This window comes from Herpailurus yagouaroundi, unplaced genomic scaffold (assembly GCF_014898765.1).
Source record: "Herpailurus yagouaroundi ecotype Mexico unplaced genomic scaffold, PumYag 77, whole genome shotgun sequence".
Taxonomy (NCBI): Eukaryota; Metazoa; Chordata; class Mammalia; order Carnivora; family Felidae; genus Herpailurus; species Herpailurus yagouaroundi.
In genome coordinates this window covers 4,613,182-4,631,417 of record NW_024412388.1, presented here as the reverse complement: position 1 = coordinate 4,631,417, position 18,236 = coordinate 4,613,182, and the positions used below count along the sequence as shown (strand labels likewise).

Here is an 18,236-nt window from a genome sequence, read left to right as displayed (position 1 = left end):
CCTGAGGATGCTCGCTCTCTGCACAGACAGGGACTGCCCCTGAAGGCACGGGATGGGGAGATTCTGTTAAATCAAGCCTAACAACGCTGATCTGATCACATCCAGGAAGGATCTGGGTTGAAGCAAAATATGAAAATTGTCAACTAGGCATCAGAAAAAGCGTTGTGCGTGTTAGAAACACAAATAGGCTAACTGGGGTAGAATTTAGCCAACATAAAGGAGGGAAAAAAGCATTTCCAAAGCCACATTACTGCACGAGTGCTGGGGGAGGGTCTGGGCGAGGGGTTCAGCAGCCTGCAGAAAGGCTCTAATGCACTCGGGTGCTCACTCTTCCTAGGTGGCCTCCATCAGGTCCCGCCCTGGCCTCCCTGATTTTACCCAGTTTCATGAAAAGGGAGTGACAAAGCCCTCCCTGCCTATCTCTCGGGGTGGTTAAGAAACTAAATGAGACGTGTCTGTGAAATCATTTTCTTAAACTGTAAAGGCATATATGACGTGAGCGGCTACTAGTTTTCATATGCTAAATATAGGCTGTGTCTATATTAAAACCAGCCGGTGGGCTTTTAATTAGAAAGTCTAGTCAGTTCTTTCTGTATTTCTAAATGTAAGAAAAGTTGTTGGAATTTGGGAGTTTTCTGGGAAATGGACATGCTTCTACCTTGACGTAAACTGTGACGGTGGGAGACGTGGCTCAGAGTGTCAACGCGTCTCGGTGACATACCGACACCAACCGCCTGCCTCTTCTCCCCTGTGGGTGCACAGCTCGTTAAACAGGGAACTATTTAGGTGTTAAGATCCTGGAAAATCAAAGACCACTCTAGTGTCCAGTGGCCACAGACAGGGACCAAAGTAAAAACAGAAGGATGATCTAGAAGCAAAGGCCACATCTACAGTGGAATTCAGGGACTCGAGGCAAACATCTCAGCCTTCGCCACGTGCTAAATTGGCACTTAAAGCCAAATGTGATCGAAGTTCACAGGGATCATATATGAAAAGTTATCAGGAAAACTCCAGAGTGTCAAAGCGAGGCTCACAGGAGAAACCAGATACAGGGAACACGCGACCTCTGTACCACCTCTGCAACTTAGCTGATACTCTAAAATTACTCCAAGATTAAAGGTTTATCTTTTAAATTATCTTTTCCATTAAAAGGGAGGGAAGGAGCTTGCTCTGGGGGAAGAGAAAGAAAGGAACATGTTACGTGATTGCAACCTGCACAAAGTTTAAGACTTTCTCACACAGAAACTCGTTTCCACACCACAACTATCTCCTGACAGTAGGTTCGAAGCGGCAGCAGCACTATTTCACGGCTAAAGAAACTCCTAAAAGATGGAGCCACTGTCCCAGGGTCCCACAGCTTTTCAGAGGTGGAGGTAGGATGCTATACCTGGTCTGCCTGACCCCAACGTCCGACGAGGAACCCAGTGTGGCCGAAGGACCCAGGTGGGAAAGGCGGGGCTGCCCTCTAGGGAGGATTAAAATGGACGAGGAGGGCCCACTGACTTCTAACCCACCGGCCAGGTTTGTCTCGAGGGTACCAGTGAGTCAGCCAAAGGCCAGCAATCCACCAAGTGACACGGTCCCCTCTCCAAAAGGCAAATTAAGAGATGCATCCCCCTTGGAGAATCTCAACGTTGGTAAACCTCACAGTAGGTTCGCCTGAAAGTCCTCTCACCCAGAAATGCATCATAACCTAGGCTGCTAAAGACGACTCTGTGTAAGCTTAGCTGTTCCCAGTCAACTCCCGGGCCACGCCTTACCGGAGGAGGCCACTGCCAAGCACCCGACACGTGAACAGTAAGTGACAGACAGGCACAAACCAACCACCATGGGCCTTTTCAAAACCCACTCAGAAAAGAACCAGTTACGTGGCACCTGGCGGGGGTTCCGTCAGTTAAGCATCCGACTCCTGACTTCAGCTCTGGTCATCGTCTCACGGTTCATGAGTTCGAGCCCCATGTCAGGCTGTGTGCTGGGCCTGGAACCCGCTTAAAATTCTCTCTCTCCCCCCTGCCTCTCTCCCGCTTGCCCGCATGTGCTCTCTCTCTCTCTCTCTCTCTCTCTCTCTCACACACACACACACATATATAACTCTCAAATATATATCACTCTCTCATAAATAACTGAAAATAAAAAAGAAAGAAAACAAGCAGTTACGAGGCGGCCCCTCCTCAAGAGCTATCTGAAGGCTCATGGGTCATCCCTCTCAGCCTGATGTCCTCTGCGTGCCACCAGAGGGCACTAACTCATGGAGTCACTCTTGAAACACTTAGGTCACATTTTAAACTGCAGGAATGTTGAATGAAAGCTGGATTTCAAAGCAATGAAGGGCTGGGTATGTAATTTTGACAGTGGCTTTGAGCATTTGCCGGTCATAAATCTCCATTTAATTCCATAAAACTTAGGGGTACACACACAGCAACAGGGTGTGCTAAAAAAAATAAGTCAACCAAATCTTCAGATTTATGAAAATAATGTATTTCAAAATAAAACTGAGAGTTACACACTTGCTCCTGCTTCTCTTGGCTCTGGGGCTGTCGTGTGGGTCACCCATCCCAGTGGCTTATGCACGTCGCGCCCAAGAGCCCCAAGAAAAACATCTCTGGATCCACCTTGCTTTTAAAGCTACTCTGGACGGAGTTAAAGTGGACATTCACCACATTAAATTACAGCAGTTTATTATGCATGATTAAAACATGATTTAGTCTTTTTTACTAAAATCCTTCTAAGAAATAAAGAGCACACATTTGCTTGGGCTCACTGTGCCCTGGGCTGCTATTCTGAGCACATTATACTTATTTCATACTTACAACATTCCTTTGAGAGGCTGCAAAATTCTATTTTCGTAAAAAGTTCAACCTTGCATTTCTTGAACGCAATCAAGAATTTTTCTTTACATTTGTATCCTCCACTGATGATTTATTTGCCCACAAAACTATAAATGCAGATTTGTGAGTTCTGCCTCATTAACCACCTTCTGCAATTATTTCTTCACCCCAGAATTCACACTTCTCATACTTCCATGGGGAGGATGACATTACATAATCAAAATAGTTCAGCGGGAAGTTTAATGAAAATGCATTATGCCCTGAAAGGTTTTTTTGTTTTGCTTTGTGGTACATAAAAATCTGCTCTTGGCTTTTCACACTTTATTTAAAAGGAAGTGAAACATATTTACTGATTCGATCAGAAACGTTGGTTGCTTCTCTAGGTGAAACAGAATTCCAGCTCGACCGGGTTTTTGGTTTTCCTGGTTTTAGTGGATTCTTTCAGCGTCCAAGAAATAACTGAAGTTCCCAATGAGATGAAGAAAAGTTGACAAATGCAATGCATCACCCCGAGAAGTTTTGGTTCTTTACACAATTCGTTACAAGTTAGTGCCCCCGTAAACTCGTGACAAACCGGCCTACGTCACATCCGTTCCAGATTTTGTTTTTGACCTTTGTGTTAAAAACAAAACCAACAATCCTCCTCCAAGGTTTCGAGAACATGTGGGTATTCTGGACTGTGCCAGCACACAAGGAACAAAGACAGAGCAGCTGCGACGTCTAGGTATTCTGGAACAAAAGCACTTTTGTTAGTACCATCTGAAAACTGCCTCCAAGCTCCCTCTATGCCTTCGTTCCTACCTCTCCGATCTAGGAAATATTTTGGTTTCTCTTATTTACTTGATGCCAAAATCTATAATTTTAAATTATTAGACATTAAGAAAAGTTACGTACGTCCACTCTCTACCTATTTATTCTTTCTCATTGCTTCTTTCTAGACTCTCACTAGACATCTTGATATTAAAATAAAGGAGAGCTTGTTTTATTGCTTTACCGTGATTCACAGGACCTGAGTTTTTACAAACTGGAGGTCTGTGGCAACCCTGTGCCGAGCATGCCCGTCGGCACCAACACCATTTGCTCACTTCAGGCCTCTGGGTCACATCTGGGTCATTCTCACCGTATTTCCAACTTTTTCCTTAGTATATTTTCATAGTGATCTGTGGTCAGCGATCTTTGATGTTATGATTGTCATTACTTTGGGACACCAGGAACCACATCCACTTAAGACGGCAAACTTAACTGATAAATGTCACGCGTGTCCTGACTGCTCCACTGACCGGCCGCTGCCCCGTCTCTCTCCCTCTCCTCAGGCTTCCCTGGCCCCGGAGACCTGACAGGATTGAAATGAGGCCAATTAATAACCCTCCGATGGCCTCTAAGTGTGCAAGTGACAGGAAGAGTCCTACACCTCTCGCTTTAAATCAAAAGCGAGAAACGACCAAGCTCGGTGAGGAAAGTACACTGGAAACCGAGACAGGTCGAAAGCCAGGCCTCTTGCGCCAAACAGCCAAGTGGTGAGTTCAAAGGAGAGTTCTCGAAGGAAATTAAAAGTGCTTCTCCAGTGAACACAGGACTGATAAGAGATCCAGACAGCCTTCTTGCCGACATGGAGAAAGTCTGAGTGGTCTGGATAGAAGATCAAACCAGCCTCAACATTCCCTTAAGCCAAGCCTAATCTGGAGCAAGCCCAACTCTCTTCAATTCTTGAAGGCTGAGAGACGCCAGGAAGCCGCAGAAGCAGTCTGAGGCCGGCAGAGATTAGTTCGTGAAGTTTAAGGAAAGCCGTCTCCGTGACGTGAAAACACAAGGTGAAGCCGCAGGAGCGGATGTAGAATTCACGAAGGCGGCCACACGCAACAGTGGCTGCCGTCAAGGGTTTTCATAGCTAGAGAGGAGAAGTCAATGCCTGGCTTCAAAGCTTCAAAGGACAGGCTGACTCCCTTGTTAAGGGCTAACGCAGCCAGTGACTTTAAGCTGAAGCCAATGCTCATTTACCATTGTGAAAATTCCAGGGCCCCGAAGAACTCTGCTAAATTTACTCTGCCTGTGCCCTATAAATGGAACAACAAAGCCTGGGTGACAGCACATCTGTTTACAACATGGTTTGCTGAATATTTTAAGCTCCCTGTTGAGAACTACTGCTCGGGAAAAAAAGATCCCTTTGTAAGTAGTACTGTTCGTTGACAATGCACGTGGTCACCCAAGAGCTCTGATGGGAGGACGGGATGAATGTTGTTTCCGTGCCTGCTAACACCACATCCATCCTGCAGCCCATCCTGAGTAATTTTGACTTTCAAGACTTGTAATTTAAGAAATACATTTCGTAAGGCCATGACTGCCATAAGCAGCGAGTCCTCTGATGGATCTGGGCAAAGTAAACTGAAAATCTCCGGAAAGGGTTTACCTTTCTAGAGGTCATTAAAAAGCATTCATGATTCCTTGGAACAAGAAATCAAAATATCGACATGAGCACGAGTCTGGAAGAAGCGTAGTCCCACCCTCATGGATGACTGTGAGGCGTTCAAGACTCCAGTACAGGAAGTCACTGCAGATGTGGTGGAAACGGCAGGAGAACTGGAATTGGAAGTGGGGCCTGAAGAGGGGACTGAATGGCTGCCATCTCAGGATACAACTTGAACAGATGCGGAGTTGCTTCTTAGAGACGAGCCTCTTGAGATGGAATCTGCTCCTGGTGAAGACTGTTGAAATGACAACACAGGATCTAGGACATTCCATAAACTTAGTCGACAAAGCAGTGGCAGAGTTTGAGGGGACTGACTCTATTTGTGAAAAAGGCTCTACTGTGGGTAAAATGCTATCAAACAGCATCACGTGCTAGAGAAAATCAGTCATGAAAGAAAGAGTTAATCAACGCAGCAAACTTCACCATTTTCTTAAGAAATTGCCACAGCCACCCCAACCTTCAGCAACCACCACTCTGATCAGTCAGCAGCCATGACATCGAGGCAAGACCCTCCAGGACCAGCAAAGGGATTATGATTTGCTACAAGTTCAAATGATGGTTAGCATTTTTCAGCAGTATTCTTTAATTAAGACACGTACATTTTTTTTTTGACACAAGGCTATTATGCATTTAGGAGACCACAGTATAAACTTAACTTTTATGTGCACCAGAAACAGAAACATTCATTGGACCCGCTTTGTTGTGATACTCATTTTATTGCAATGATCTGGAACCAGAACTGCAAGATCTCTGAGGTGTGACTGTATTCCAGAGATGTGGCTCACGTCTCTCCTACATCTCTATCCTCTACGTCTTCATCAGGAGGCATGGATACCGGAACAGAGAATGAATGTGTAATTCCTAATTCTAAAGTCCTGATTCTCTCTGGCATCTCATAAACATGCTGTGCCACTCACTGCAATCACAACAAATTTTTTATATTTACCAAGTTTCACTGTTTATCGTTTTTAAAAGTTATATGTAAAAAGACAAATTAAAAGGAAACATTCAGAAAGGATGCAATGCCAGTTGATCCATTCATTCACTCAGCAGCATTTATTTAGACTGTACACGGTGCCAGGCCCTGGAAACACGAGGATGAACAGGATGGAGGTCCTGCCCTCGTGGAGCTTCCATTCTCGTAGGAGACAAGACAGTGACCAACACGTAACTGTATCACTGCCCTGGAGGTGAGTGCTCTTATAAAAAGAGAAACTTGTGAAGGGGATCGAGAGTGGCATCTGGGCAGGAGGATGATCACGGAGACCTCTGTGACCAGGGGGCATGTGGCTACAGACCCGCTCTCCCAAAGCTAGGTCAGACCGTGGATCTCCTTCATAATGACTGCGGATGAAGCAGGAGCGGGGCACTTTAACCTCTTTCATTTTCAGTAACATTCAGTTCAAGTTAATTTTGGGTTTTAAGTGCAATCACTTCACTAACAGAATTCTCCTGGAGCCAGACATGGGGCTGCGGGATGGCAAGATCCCCCTAAGAGTTCTGCCAGCCCTCAGTCCAATGTGCCAGCCCTCCCGGCTCCAGCTCTGTGGGTCCCTCCTCTTGCAGCGCCCATGAACAAGTGTGTGGCGAGAGCCTGAAATAAATAAGTGTAAAATGGGTCAAGACCATCGCTTCTATTTCTGTTTTTAACTGAAGAAAATGTGCCCCATTTCCAGAGGCAGAGAGAGAAGGAGACATCTGAATAAAGACAAACTACAGTATACACTAAACACACACGTGTGTGTACATGTAGAAATGTACCCCACACACACAGCTGAATTGGGACAAACTACAATACATAAAATCTATGTGTATGTACACATATAAATGCACCACACACATCTGAATAAAGCCAAACTACATGATACATTCAACACCCGCATGTATGTGGACACATATAAATGTACCACATACATACACACACAAGTGACTCACTTCCCTACGGTAACTCAAAAGTGGGTCTTTTACAATCAGCCTTTATACAATCCTCACAACATAACTTTTATCGGTTGTAGGATGTATCTTTAAGAGGCCACAGGAGTTTTTTAAAGGATCAAATTAAAAATTAACAGTTCAAAATGATCAAGGTTGAGATTCAATTAACACTAATTTTAGAAGAATTTTTTTACTGACTATGCATATTCAGTAAACTACTCAAGTTTTTGTTTTCTTTTTTTCTAACACAGCATCCCCAAGGAGTCATTATGTACAATCAGCTCTCTAATTCAGATTAGCGTGTCTAAGTACACATTGACGCAACAGAACACAATGCTTCGAGAGGCTCCCCTGCTAGACACCATCCGGTGAAGCACAGGCCTGAGAAGGTGGACCCCTCGGATTTCATCCCCAGCACCAACACTCGTTACTTTCAAACAGCGTCATGTGCTACAGGAATGCCGTATTTCGAAGCGATACTGAATGAGGAGTAGAACCAACATTTCCTTAATTATGGAAGATTCTAATAAGCTACAGGTGACTTCCACAGTGGCCCTGAAACCACCAAACGCATACTGACGCCGAAGGAAGCCACAGGAGGTCTGTTCTTTCTGATCTCACTCCCCTCCCCTTGCTTAGGTGCTACTGGAGGGGAAGAACCATAAAGTGGGTGATTTGGGGTTAAAACACTGAACACCATGCTAATGAGTCTTTGAGGGCAAGGTGTGAGCCCGTGGCAGGGGAAGGGTTGTGATGCTGCGTTGTTTTTCTACTTTGGGGATGATTTCCAAACCAAACCTCTCATCGACTGAGTAGAAGCGTAACTAGTGAATTCCCATGGAGCCAGGTACTTATGAAAGAGCCAACATACTCAAGCATGTGTCCAGTGCAGAGAGGCAGGTCGGCTTCACAGGCCAAGAGGATGGTGCTAGAAAGGACACATCATGGAAAAAAAGAGCTGTGAGCTTCTTACAAGGAAAGTCCTCACATTTATGATCTACTTCCCTAGTTGTTATTCAGTTAAATAATCAGTTAATTAAGACACCAGAACAACAAACTGAAGATTTTGAGGCAATCAAATGCAAATTACGGGGGCGCCTGGGTGGCTCAGTCGGTTAAGCATCTGACTTCGGCTCAGGTCATGATCTCCCGGTCCGTGAGTTCTAGCCCCGCGTCGGGCTCTGTGCTGACAGCTCAGAGCCTGGAGCCTGCTTCAGATTCTGTGTCTCCCTCTCTCTCTGACCCTCCCCCGTTCATGCTCTGTCTCTGTCTCAAAAATAAATAAACATTTTAAAAAAATTAAAACAAAAAACAAAAAACAAATGCAAACTACGTTCTTTAACATGAATCAGGACTGTCTCTGATGGAATCAGACCGCAGCTTCTGACTTCATTGCCCTGTGCACATGTGCTTTCTGCTACCTAAATCTTCAGACCCATATAAACCAACACAGTATATTTATTCCCTTCCCCCAAAAACAATGATTAAGTTTACCATTTTGGCTTGGAGGTACATTACCTCACTGTCCCCTCCCCTTTCATCCACCCATATTCCTTTACTCAGCCACATGCACAGGTTGGGCTGGGCTCTGGGGAAAGAGAAACAGGTGAGGCCTCACACCTGCCCCGAGGAGCTCACAGTTTAGGGGATTCAAAACACCAATAAAGAGACAAGTTACAATATGCTGTGACAAGGGTCCTCAGACAGACATGGAAAGAAGGGCTCATTAAAAGGGAGCCAGCAGGACAGGCCATGCAGAAAGGGTGTATGGAGAAGTGACATCCAGGCTGGCCTCCAGAAAGGCCCTGTCTGCCAGGCACAAAACCAGGAAGGGAGGAGCAGAGAAGGAGGACGGTGGCAGGGAGCCGGCGAGGCAGGTTGTATTCGCCCATGAATACCTCCCTCCACCTACAGCGACATGCAGAGATGGGTGTCTGCAGTTCGTGAATACTTTATTAGTAAAGGCAAATCCAAATGACAACACAGAGAAGCCTACAGAGAGCTGGCATGCATGGGAGTTCTATGCACCCTGAGGCCAAGGGAGGCCAAGGGAGGCCAAGGGAGGCCAAGGGAGACCAAGGGAGGCCAAGGGAGGCCAAGGGAGGCCAAGGGAGGCCAAGTGCTTGCCCACTGAAGGCCAAGCATCTGCTTTCGTTAGGGTTATGCTGGCCACACTGGATCAAGTTTCAGTGTCAGCAGTGAATTTCTGAAGGAATAAAGTACAAGTTTAAATGTTATGCTTTGGGGTTTTTTTGAGGCAAGAATTACAACAAGAGCATGCTAGTGACCCAGATCTAAGTAAGAAACAATGAACAAATGTCAAAATGCTCAGTTTCCTAGTCTCCTAGACACACTGACCTTCACTTTCCAAGAAACCAACATTGCGTGTGGACCGAATTAAGTAATCACACTAACAATGCTTTTTAAAAGCTAACGCTTCAGTTCTCTTATATAACATGTGTTATCATTTACACGTGGCATCATAAAATCGCTCTTCTTTTGTTGAAATTCCAGGCCATTCGTCATAAAGATTTACACATGAAGGAGTGACTTTATAGGCAAAACACCATTTAGTGGAGAGCAAAACCTCCAAACAAACTGCAATAAAGCCATCAATGTTCTTTAAATTTCTTGCTTAACTTCCAGTTCTTGATATTCACCCACTTTCCCATTAGATGGAAACATTTTAATTAGAATAAAGAGAGTTTAAGAAAACTTACATAAGAAGCTTTCATTATCACTAAATTGTGTTTACTGAGTTTTCTCTTACATGAATACAATGGCGCTAGAAGGACATTATTTTGAAGAGGGTGCACAGTTAGTGACCAAGTGGACTCTAGGACACTCTTACGGGATTACTAAAGTCTGGATGTTAACTAACTACAGCCCACATTCTCCTGACATTAGTTCACACGAAATGAACAGGCAATTACTCCTTCAAAACAGAAGCCATCCAAGAACAAGAAATTGACAAATACACGGCTCCAGACTCTTCCTGAATATGGGGACTGGTAGGATTTTTGTTGTTGCTATTGTTAATCTTAACAGAAGAGGAAACAAACAAAAGGATCCGAAGTCATTTAGGCCCAGACTGAGGGAGTCTGCGCACCTCTTTCCCTGGGGCTCGTTGTGGGTATGGAAAGCAGCAAGAGCACGTGAGCGCAGGAGGCATTCCTGTTCACCCTTTCAAACTAGTTTGATTTTCCTGGGGCTACAAGGCTAAAAAAAAAAAAAAAAACAAACAGCTTCTGACCTCATCATCACTTTTTACTAATCTTTAAAGACACACTGTGGATCAAAGCCAAATATACGAACTTATCTGCACAAGTTATTCTGTGTATACAGATAAGACAAAGAGCGTGCACGGGGACCAGACATGTAAAAATCTACTGCGTGGTAAAAGGCTGACCGTACCCACCCTTTCAAAAGCATCAGGTGAGGACAGGCAGGGCTTGTATGCTGCTCCCTGTACCACATGGGACCGCCTCGAAGCTACTAAATGCTGTCTTCTGTAGGAATTCAAATACATTTAGGATGAAGTATAAAAGAGCCGAATTTGAGGTAGTCGAGGTTTATGCCAAAATAAAGATCGAAATCTAAAAGATAGGACAAAATAAAGATAAAATTCCAAAGGATACTTTTTTCCTGGGGGCAAAAAAACGACTGTAATGAGTTGCCCACATGGAGTTAACATTTTCATTAGCGACTCAACGAAAAGCCTTCTGGATGAAAATAAAAACCAAATGAAAAGCTGCCATTTTGGGAAGAACTTGTCAAAATTATGGTTTTGTATTCTGATATTTTACTGTGACTCAGAAATCTTGATTCCAAGGAGGTACCACCTGGATTTGAAATGAGGCAAGAACGATCCCTCAGAACCTCACAGATGCTTTGAGAAGCAGGGCAGGATCAGGGTCAGGAAATGCTCCTTGGTGGGGGAAGGTTAAAGCCGCGGCCACTGAGGTACAGATTCTACTAACAGCCACAGCACCCCCCTTCTGCCTCTCCAACCTCTGTTACTCTCATCAGGAGTCATAAGCAGTTTCAGATCCATGTAGACAATCCTTCTTCCTAAACACTGGCCTGTTCCTTGACCCATTCCTGTCTAATAACCTTGAACCGTACTTCCCCAAGGTCATCCCCAACCTGTTCGAGATGGTGGCCGTGAGCCAGGTGTGCAGACTGAGCACTTGAAATTGTGTTGGGTCTGAATGAAGAGGTGCTGGAAGTATAAAATCCATATCGGATTTCAGGGGCGCCTGGGTGGCGCAGTCGGTTAAGTGTCCGACTTCAGCCAGGTCACGATCTCACGGTCCGTGAGTTCGAGCCCCGCGTCGGGCTCTGTGCTGACAGCTCAGAGCCTGGAGCCTGCTTCAGATTCTGTGTCTCCCTCTCTCTCTGCCCCTCCCCCGTTCACGCTCTGACTCTCTCTGTCCCAAAAATAAATAAACGTTGAAAAAAAAAATTTTTTTTTAATCCATATCAGATTTCAAAGACTCAGTACAAAATAAATGTAAAATATCTCAGTAAGTTTTATATTCATTAAATATAAATAAAAAATAATATAAATATGTATCACTGAAATTAATTTCATTTGTTTCTTTTTACTTTTTTCAAATATGGCTTCTAAAACATTAACAATTACAGGGGCGCCTGGGTGGCGCAGTCGGTTAGGCGTCCGACTTCAGCCAGGTCACGATCTCGCGGTCCGTGAGTTCGAGCCCCGCGTCGGGCTCTGGGCTGATGGCTCGGAGCCTGGAGCCTGTTTCCGATTCTGTGTCTCCCTCTCTCGCTGCGCCTCCCCCGTTCATGCTCTGTCTCTCTCTGTCCCAAAAATAAATAAACGTTGAAAAAAAAAATTTTTTTAAAAATAAAAAATAAAACATTAACAATTACACACGTGGCTCACATTATACTTCCCTTGGACTGCACTGCCCTAGGCCTTGATGTCAACCCAAACTGTACCCCTTCCATATCAAATGAAAGCATTCCCCTACTTGACTATGTGTACTCCACCCATTCCTGATCCTACTCCTTGAATCCCACTGACACCAAGGCCTCCTGCTGCCCTCACTTCCCTCTTGCTTCCCTGTTGCCACCCGCCTGGCCTAGAGCATGGGGTCCGTCATCACCCCAGCCCTCAGCTCCCTTGCCCCTCCCCACCAGGATACTCCCCCGGCAAAATCCCAACCCTGGGCTCAGTCCTCCTCTCTGCCCTCTCACAGCCTGCATCTAGGCAGCAGAAAGCAGAACTCTTTGAAGGCACCAGCTCTGCTTCCTGTCCTTCCCGTTTTCACTCGAGCCAGCTAGAATCGGGCTTTTGTCTCCCCACTTCACTCCACCAGCTCTTATCAAAGTCACCGATGACCTCCATGCCGCTAGAGCCACGGTCAATTCTCAGTCTGCATCTGACCTGACCTTTAGCAGCATCTGACATCGATGATCACTCTGCTTTGAAACACATTCTTCCAGGAGACCCCACTCTCCTGGTTTTCCTTCTCTGGTTGTTCCTTTCCATTCTTCTTTGCTTCCTTCTCTTTCCTCCTCTTAACACCCCAGCGCTCCGTGTTTGAACGCCTCTCCCTACCCATACCCCCTTCAGGATTTCACATGTCCCAGAGCTGTTAAGAACCTTCTATATGCTGCAAAGACTGCAAAGTCTGGCTTGAGCCTAGGCCTCTCCTCCTCTAGATTACAACTCCTCTATGTGACTCCCTAGTCAACACCTCCACTTGGCATCCTGGAATTAACACGTCCAAAACACAACTCTTGCTTTCTCCTCACCCTTTCTCCCCAACCTGCAGCTCCCACGGGCTTCCCAATCTCAGCAAAGAGAAACTGCATCCTTCCAGCTGCTCAGTGCAAAAACATTGGCATCAACCCCGACTCCTCATATTTGCACACAACCTGTCAGCTCTTCCTCTGAAACACATCCAGCATCTGACCGCTTCTCAACACCCTCGTCCAGGCCACCCTCAGCCCTGGACGGTCTCACTGGTCTCCTTATTTCCATTCCTACCACCCTAAAGCAGGGAGCTGCAAACTTTTTCTTAAAGGGCCAGATAGTAAATATTTTAGGCTCTGTGGGCCAGATGGTCTCTGTCGCAACCACTCAACTTGGCTGTTGCAGCTCAAAAGCAGACTCAGACAATATGCAAACGAATGAGCATGGCTCGATTCCAATAAAACTAGAACTCAAATGGACACTGAAATTTGAATTACACAGAATGCTCATGTATCACAAATTATTATTATTCACCTTATTTTTTTCAACCATTTAGAAATGTAAAAAGCATCTTAGTTTTGTGGGCTGCACAAAACAGGTGGCTGGCTGGATTTGGCCTGCAGGTGGCCATTTGCCAACCCCCGCCCTAGACTGTTCTCTGCGCTACATTCAGAGTGATCCTTTACATCAGGTCATCTCCCTGCTCCAAAATTCTCAGATGCCTTCCTTTCTCATTCACTAAAATCAAAAGACTTTACCATGACCTGTCAGGCCCTGCGGGATCCAGCTCCTGGCTACCTCGTCTTCCTCTGCTCCAACCCTCACTCAGTGTGACCACACTGGCTTCCTCACTATTCTCCTGGCTTCTCTCCTGCTCCTGCCAAACTCACATCCACCTTCGGGCCTTTGCTTCTGCTGTTTGGAACAGTCTCACTCCAGATACTACCTGGATCACTGTGTCACTTCCTTCAAATCACCGTACAAGAAAGACACCTGCTCAAGTCACACTTGCTAAATAGCACACACATGCACCCACCCGGGCCGACATCCAGGAACCCTCTAAATGGTTTACTTTGCTTCCCGGCTCCTCATCACACTTACTGTCATCAACGTTTCCACGGTTTATGTAGAAATAAACACAACAGGCCGTTTTTTAAAAGAGAAAGTCACAGGGTGTGTAAGAGCATGAAACCAGCAGGCAGGTTACCTGGGGGGAAAGACCCACAGCACCACGTCCTGCTACGTGACACTGGGTGGTTATAGTCACCACTCTGTACCTCGGTTTCCTCCCCTGCAAAACGAGGATAACAAGGGCACCCACTTCCTCGGTGTTCTGAGGAGTAAACAGCTAATAAATGTAATAACAGGTACATATAATCAATCAATTACTGGTACTTGTTTTTTTTAATTTGCCATTTTAACCATTTAAAATTTTTTCATGTTTATTTTGAAAGAGAGGTGGGGAGAGAGAGAGCGAGCAGGGGAGGGGCAGAGAGACAGGGAGAGAGAGAATCCCAAGTAGGCTCCACACTGTCAGTGCAGAGCCCAACACGGGTTCAATCCCACAAACCATGAGATCATGAACTGAGCTGAAGTCAAAGAGTCAGACCCTTAACTGACTGAGCCATCCAAGTGTCCCATTGCTTGTTTTTTTGTTTACTTATTGGTTGTGACAGCTCCCTCCAACCAGAAAATAAGCTTTTTGAGGTGAATGGCCTTCTTTGTTTACTGGTTATTCCTGGTTATTCCTGGTAACGAGGACGACATCTGCTACCGGACATTCAATACAATATATACACTGCAAATGAGCGTTTGAGTTTAAGTCATTTGAGGGTAGACAACACTCTACCCCCTGCTCCAGCCATACACTGACACCAGGGAGAGCAAAAGCTCTCTTCAAACCCAGCACAGAATGAAATGGATAATCTCCTACTCCGGGCGGGTATGTTTGAGGAGGTAGGGAAACAACAACTGACACCCCGAAGGAAGGCACCCCTGCCGATCTCGGGGTGGCAACACGTCACCTCCCGGGAAGCCTCCTACACGCTGTGCTGCATACGCCTGGGTTACATGCTCACATCTCCAGCCAAATGAGACAATAAACAGATTGCACAGCCGGTCAGGTTCAAATTCTGCATATGAAATGGCACCTTACTACCTAGGAGCACCTCTCTCTCTCTCTCTCTCTCTCTCTCTCTCTCTCTCTCTCTCTCTATATATATATATATATAGGTCCCAAGAGAATTCCTGGACAGAAGCATCAAAGACCATTTATTCAAAGCTTACATTTAACTGGCTTCATTTTTTCTTTAATGTGTATTTACTTTGGAGAGAGAGACCGTGCGAGCGCACAAGTAGGGGAGGGACAGAGAGAGAGAGAGAGGGAGAGTCAGAGAGAGAGAGAGAGAGAGAGAGAGAGAGAGAGAATGCGAAGCAGGCTCCAGGCTCTGAGCTGTCAGCAGAGAGCCCGACCCGGGGCTCAAACTCACGAACCTCGAGATCATGACCTGAGCTGAAGTCAGACGCTTAACCGACTGAGCCACCTAGGCGCCCCCAACTGGCTTTTTCTAGAAACAAAGACTATCTTGCCAAATAGTGAAAGTCTTCCCCAAGCAAAAAGATGGTGAAAACATCTCTACCTGTCAGACACATGAGCTACTCAGCGTGCATCACAGGTCCGTGGATTTGGCACTTCTGCTAGAATTACTGAGTTCTGATTTACAGATGGTATGAAGATGAGTTAAAAAGTACTCCTGGGTTGGGGCGCCTGGGTGGCTGAGTTGGTTTCAGCTCAGGTCATGATCTCACAGTTTGTGGGTTTGAGCCCCACGTTGGGCTCTATGCTGGTAGCATGGAGCCTGCTTGGGATCCTTTCTCTCTTTCCCTCTCTTTCTGCCCTTCCCTGCTTGCTTGCTCTCTCTCCCTCTCTCTCCCTCCCTCAAAATAAGTAAATAAAACGTTAAAAAATAAGTAAATAAAGTAGTTCTGGTTTCTACTATTTTGTGACATGGTCTTTGATATGAAGATACCTATACATCCTGGTATGACACCAATTTTTTCAGGTGAGAGCCCTACTTCCTTTCAAAGAAATAGGGGTTGGAGTGACTGGGTGGCTCACCAGGTTAAGCCTCCGACTCTTGATTTCAGTTCAGGCCATGATCTCATGGTTCGTGACGTCAAGTCCCCGTCAGGCTCTACACTGAGCACAGAGCCTGCTTAGGTTTCTCTCTTTCCCTCTCTCTCTCTCTCTGCCCCTCCCCTGCTCGTGCACGCTCTCGCTCTCTCTTTAAATGAATAAACATTAAAAAAAATAATAAATAAGTAAAAGAAATAGGGACAAGGTCACCTATAGTTAAGCAAAGTAGAAACAACTCTCCTAACCCTCAAAACTACCATGTTTCACCGCGAGATGGAAAGCGAACATCTTCAGCAGTGGTTCTACCAAACAGACAAACATGAGGGAGACGTAGGCGGTAAAAACACACCTTTATCGGCTGGCATATAATTCAGCTGCAGAACCCTACGGGCAGTGCAGCAATGCCAGACGAGCATTATGGGTGAACGATACGAGGAAGGGCAAGAAACTAGGGGCTAACAAGAGGATGCATCCCAAGAGGTCAAGGTGAACTGGCATGGACCTCCCAAAGCCTCTTCTCTGCACTGCTCGGGCCTCCTACTGACAGTGGCCCAACCTGAACAAACGAATGGGGCTCCCTGGGCAGAGGTTTTTCTAAGTGATAAGACCCGAGGTAAGTTTTTTTCGGTTATCCCCGGTGGCTGTCGTGCTTTTTAAATTCTGCACTTGGCCATTAAGGTCACTGTGACATAAACACCACAGAGGGCCTGCACGAGCCAGGCAGGCACACGTCCCGTATCCCAATGCTGCACTGCTATACGGTGGCAAAACCCGAAAGCTCAGGATGATAGCACTCTAATTTAATACTGTATTTAGCTGACGATCCTACATAACCCTTTGTCAGCTTTTGTGATCTAGCACAAAACCACATGCCTTGTGATATACCAGCTGGGCTGTGGTAATGCCCTTGACTGGAGGCTTAAAAGCTTTGGTAGGGACAGAACTTTGATGTATTGTATTTCCATTTCAAACTGCAACGATCATCCCTGGATTTGGCATCACACAGAGTACTGCCAAGATTAGATTATGGCTGGTTAATAAGAGTACCCCTCCCCTCCGGTGCCGTCCACGAGTGATGCGGGTCTCTGCTTTGCTTGTTTGCAAGATCGAAAAGCCATGACTGCCTGGTTTACAGGATGCAGGCATAAGAACCATCTGCCTGGTCTGGTGTTTCTTTAATTAAAACTTTAATTACAGATATATCTCTGCACAGATACGTGCAGTCTATCAGCTCCTGCTCTTAATTACCTGCGCTAATGAGAACAGAAGGAGTGAGTGTTTGCTGAGCGTCTACTATGCGCGAGCCCCCGGGCCGGACGCTGTGGCATCACACGAGCAGGCAGTGCCGGGTCAAACGGCCCAGCCCAGAGTTCCAGCCCTCCCCGCCTGTCCTCTTGCCACCATAACGAGAGAAGTGAAACACTCAGGATTCTCCTTGGAAAAGTGAAGGGCGAAGAGGGGTCAAGTATTTAAAAGGATCAGCGCAGATGAGAGCAAAAGCACTGGACAATCGAACCCGACTCACCGCAGTCCTGAGGCGGGCGGATGTGCTATGTGTCCTCACGCCGTGCACTGGTGACCCAGGGGAAAGATTCATGAGGAGAGTGGCAAGTCTGGTCTAAATGCTATGGTTCCGAAGCATGTCACACGGAGCCACGGTAACCGTGGCCCGTGTCGCAGGGAAACCAGAAGCACAGACGAGAACTAACAGGAGAGGTTTCCCGTGACTTCCTGACGGTGCAGCCGCACCGCCACCGCCTCTCTTTCACTAGCCCCTCTCTGGCTACGGCCGACGGCCACCGAGGAATGGCAGGAACATCTCATCCTCGTCCCAAGCGTTCCCTGGCCTCCTCGATGCCTGAAGAAGGGCTAATCTCCATCAGAACGGCTCCTCAGCGGCCGGATGGGGGCCGCGAGGAGGCCCGCTGCTCGCCCTCAGAGCGCTCCGCCTGTGGAATCCGCTCCCGTCCAGCTCTGGAAACTATGCAGCAAATACACTAAAAGCCTGATACCGGTGCCTCGACAACGGTCAAGTCCATCCTACTATCCCACACTCCGTCCTACTCAGTGAATCACAAACAAAAGCTGACCGTGTTCAGGCTAAAGAAGCGTAGTGCCTACTCCTCAGAAAGGTCGATGTGAAGA

At 46.3% G+C, this 18,236-nt stretch overlaps 1 protein-coding gene and 1 long non-coding RNA gene across 7 annotated transcripts in view; both read right to left on the bottom strand.

Moving 5' to 3' along the window:
- Positions 1 to 18,236, bottom strand: part of CAMTA1 (calmodulin binding transcription activator 1) — an 828,802-nt gene that overhangs the window by 747,695 nt on the left and 62,871 nt on the right. The window lies entirely within an intron of this gene.
- On the bottom strand, positions 5,855 to 8,383 carry LOC121020167 (uncharacterized). The gene is made up of 2 exons (XR_005785992.1): positions 8,102 to 8,383; positions 5,855 to 6,889 (listed from the first exon to the last, which is right to left on the bottom strand). It is a non-coding gene; the product is annotated as an uncharacterized LOC121020167 (long non-coding RNA).